Source organism: Pan paniscus, chromosome 1 (assembly GCF_029289425.2).
Source record: "Pan paniscus chromosome 1, NHGRI_mPanPan1-v2.0_pri, whole genome shotgun sequence".
NCBI classification, from domain to species: Eukaryota; Metazoa; Chordata; class Mammalia; order Primates; family Hominidae; genus Pan; species Pan paniscus.
The window spans coordinates 198,733,128-198,737,599 of NC_073249.2; the positions used below are offsets into that span (position 1 = coordinate 198,733,128).

The 4,472-nt window shown below is 47.3% G+C and overlaps 1 pseudogene; it reads left to right on the top strand.

Moving 5' to 3' along the window:
• Nucleotides 1–307: 307 nt before the first annotated feature.
• On the top strand, nt 308–2,411 carry LOC100984633 (ADP-ribosylation factor-like protein 8B; annotated as a pseudogene).
• The last annotated feature ends 2,061 nt before the right edge of the window (nt 2,412–4,472 follow it).

A 4,472-nucleotide genomic window follows, 5' to 3' on the forward strand; every position in this document is an offset into this window, starting at 1 on the left:
CGTGCTCAGCCTGTAGATTTTATTTTTTTAACAAATCGAGGCCGGGAGCGGTGGCTCACGCCTGTAATCCCAGCACTTTGGAAGGCCGAGGCGGGCGGATCACGAGGTCAGGAGATCCAAACCATCCTGGCTAACACGGTGAAACCCCCGTCTCTACTAAAAATACAAAAAATTAGCCCGGCGTGGTGGCGGGCGCCTGTAGTCCCAGTTACTTGGGAGGCTGAGGCAGGAGAATGGCGGGAACTCGGGAGGCGGAGCTTGCAGTGAGCCGAGATTGCGCCACTGTACTCCAGCCTGGGCGACTGAGCGCGACTCCGTCTCAAAAAAAACAAAAAAAAACCCAGGCAGCTGCCGCCCCCTGGGGTCCGCCCATGTTGCTCTGGGACCCGAATGAGCCATTGGGGGGTCTGGGCGGAGGCCTGCTCGTGTGGAAGTCGTCGTCGCCTCCACTCTCCGTCCTCCCGTCCGTCCTCGCTGCCGGCCGCCATCATGCTGGCACTCATCTCCCGCCTGCTGGACTGGTTCCGTTCGCTCTACTGGAAGGAGGAGATGGAGCTGATGCTCGTGGGGCTGCAGTACTCGGGCAAGACCACCTTTGTCAATGTCATCGCGTCAGGTCAATTCAGTGAAGATATGATACCCACAGTGGGCTTCAACATGAGGAAAGTAACAAGGTAACGTCACAATAAAGATCTAGGACATAGGAGGACAAGCCCGATTTCGAAGCATGTGGGAGCGGTATTGCAGAGAAGTCAATGCTATTGTTTACATGATAGACGCTGCAGATCGTGAAAAGATAGAAGCTTCCCGAAATGAGCTACCTAATCTTCTAGAGAAACCACAGTTGCGAGGAATTCCAGTGCTAAGTGCTTGGAAACAAGGGAGATCTTCCTAATGCCTTGGATGAGAAACAGCTAATTGAAAAAATGAGCCTGTGTGCTATTGAGGATAGAGAAGTTTGCCGCTATTCAATTTCTTTTGTTGTTGTTGTTGTTTGTTTGTTTTGAGATGGAGTCTCGCTCTGTCACCAAGCTGGAGTGCAACGGCACGATCTCTGCTCACTGCAACCTCTGCTTCCCGGGTTCAAGCGATTGTCTTGCCTCAGCCTCCCGAGTAGTTGTGACTAGGGGCACCCGCCACCACGCCCAGCTAATTTTTGTATTTTTAGTAGAGACGGGGTTTCACCATGTTGGCCAGGATGGTCTTGATCTCTTGACCTCGTGATCCACCCGCCTCGGCCTCCCAAACTGCTGGGATTACAGGTGTGAGCCACTGCGCCCAGCCTCAATTTCTTGCAAAGAAAAGGATAATATAGATATCACACTTCAGTGGCTTATTCAGCATTCAAAATCTGGAAGAAGCTGAAGCATCTCCTGAAGTCTTCAAGTCCTTCTTGACTATAATCCTAGAATTATTATCCGTTCCTCTGACGTAATTCCCAGAATACGGTCCTGCCTAAACCCAAGAAATTGCCTTTTTCAGAGTTTATTTCTCATGTGCACTGCTGAAGATGAGTATCCGTAATCCTTCATAAAGAATCAGCTAGAGTTGTCATGATAAAGTCAGCACACACAAAAAGGCTTCTTACACATACCTGTCTTAAGCCATGTGTAGAGCTTTAAAAAAAAACCCAAAAAACCCACACACTTTTGACCATCTTAAATCAAGAAAATTGCATATTTCTGTTCTGGTCTTTCTGGGCCAGATTTTTATATTGGTTTTCAGTAAATATCTATCTATAATATTTCATTATAGAGTCCAGTAGCTTAATACTGACACTGACTTGATACAGCATGAAGTTTCTAGTGCCACACACAATATTTAGAAAACCTTTAAGCCTGCTAATAAAAAAATTAGCGGCTAATTTTTTTTTTTTTTTTGTAGAGACGGCGGTGGCGTGGGGGGTCGGCGGGGAGCGGTGTGTTTCACTTTGTTGCCCAGGCTGGTCTTGAACTCCTGAGCTTAAGCCATCCACCCACCTTGGCCTCCCGGAGTGCTGGGATGCTGGAATTACAGGCATGAGTCACCGCACCCAGCCTTGACTTTCAAGTCTTATTACCTAAGAAATACATTTCATAAGGCTATAGCTGCCATAGATACTGATTCCTCTGATGGATTTGTTTTTTGGGGTTTTTGTTTTGTTTTGAGTCAGAGTCTTGCTCTGTTGCCCAGGCTGGAATGCAGTGTTACAATCTCAGCTCACTGCAACCTCCACCTCTTGGGTTCAAGCAATTCTCTTGCCTCAGCCTCAGAAGTAGCTGGGATTACAGGCGTGTGGCACCATGCCCGGCTAATTTTTGTATTTTTAGTAGAGATGGGGGTTCCCTGTATTGGCCAGGCTGGTCTTGAACTCCTGACCACAGGTGATCTGCCGGCCTCAGCCTCCCACAGTGCTGGGATTACAGGCATGAGCCACCGCACCTGGCCTGATCTGGGAAAAAAGGAAATTTGAAAACTTCTGGAAAGGATTCACCATTCTAGATGCCATTAAGAACATTTGTCATTCATGGGAGGAGGTCAAAACATCAACGTAAACAGTAGTTTTGGAAGACGTTGAATTCAACCCTCATGGATGATTTTTGTTGTTAATTTTATGTGTCAATTGATGGATAATTTTGAGGGATTCAAGACTTCAATGGAGGAAGTAACTGCAGATGTGGTACAAATAGCAAGAGAACTAGAACTAGAAGTAGAGCCTGAGATGCAACTGAATTGCTGAAATCCATGGTAAAACTTGAACAGTTGAGGAATTTTTCTTATGGATGAGCAAAGAAAGTGGTTTCTTCCTCTGCCTCCCAGGTTCAAGATTCTCCTACCACAGCATCCTGAGTAGCTGGGACTACAGATGTGCACCACCACACCAAGCTAATTTCTTTGTATTTTCAGTACAGATGGGATTTCACCATGTTGGCCAGGCTGGTCTTGAACTCCTGACCTCAAGTGATCTGCCCCCCTCAGCCTCCCCAAATGCTAAGATTACAGGCATGAGTCACCACACCTGGCCAGAAAGTGGTTTCTTAAGATAGAATCTACTCCTGGTGAAGATACTGTGAACACTGTTGAAATGACAATGAAGAATTTAAAATATTACATACACTTAGTTGATAAATCACCAACAAGGTTCGAGAAGATTGACTCCAATTTTTTTTTTTTTTTTTTCGAGGCAGAATCTCACTCTGTCACCCTGACTGGAGTGCAATGGCATGAACACGGCTCACTGCAGCCTTGACCTCCCAGGCTCAAGTGATCCTCCTGCCCCAGCCTCCCCCATAGCTGCAACCACCAGGCACAAGCCACTACACCCAGCTAATGTAAAAAAATATTTTTTTGTAGAGACAGGGTCTCACCACGTTTCCTATGCTGGTCTTCAGCTCCTGGGCTCGAGTGATCCTCCTGCCTCAACCTCCCAAAGTGCTAGGATTATATATATATACCACATTTTTTTTCTTTTCTTTCTTTTTTCTTTCTCTCTTTTTTTTTTCTTTTTTTGAGACAGAGTTTCCCTCTTGTTGCCCAGGCTGGAGTGCAATGGCGCAATCTCGGCTCACCGCAACCTCTGCCTCCCAGGTTCAAGCAATTCTCCTGCCTCAGCCTTCCGAGTAGCTGGGATTACAGGCATGCACCATCACGCCTGGCTAATTTTGTATTTTTAGTACAGACAGGGTTTCTCCATGTTGGTCAGGCTGGTCTCGAACCCCCGACCTCAGGTGATCCACCCGCCTCAGCCTCCCAAAGTGATGGGATTACAGGCGTGAGCCATTGCGCCCGGCCTATATACCACATTTTCTTTATCCACTCATCGATTGATGGGCATTTAGGCTAGTTCCATATTTTCGCAATTGCAAATTGTGCTGCTATAAACATGCGTGTGCAAGTATCTTTTTCGTATAATGACTTCCTTTCCTCTGGGTAGATACCCAGTAGTGGGATCAGAAAGTCTTCTCTGATTTCTGTTCCCAGGCTGGGATAAGTGCCCCCTCCACAGTGCCTCCCGGACATCTCTCACTATTACAAGAATAAAGCTGCTCTCTGTCTCAGCCCCACTGTCTTTGATTAGTCCTTCCAGTGCTCACGGCATGGACTTTGGAATTAAAAAACACATTGTTTAAGCCCAGCTTCTGCCACTTCCAAGTAGCTCTGGGCTCTTGGGTCCACACATACTAAGCCCTCCAAAAACTCCAGTTCCTTGCGCTCTTTCCTCCTGGTTTCTTGGAAGGTACCCTTAAATCTCAGCTTGCACTGGAACCCTGGCATCATCCTCACGTCCTACATGGCTCATGTCCTCATGTTCTACAGCCTTCTAGGGTGTGGCAGGCACATTTTCATTGCTTGACCTGTCTTCCTATGGGAAATTGTTCCTCCTCTCCCCAGTCCAGCTCAGTCCCTGTGGTTTGGGTCTTGGCGGAAGACCCAGGACTGGCCAATCCAAGGTCTGTATTCTTTTGGCCCCGGTGATTGGTCCAGGGATAGGC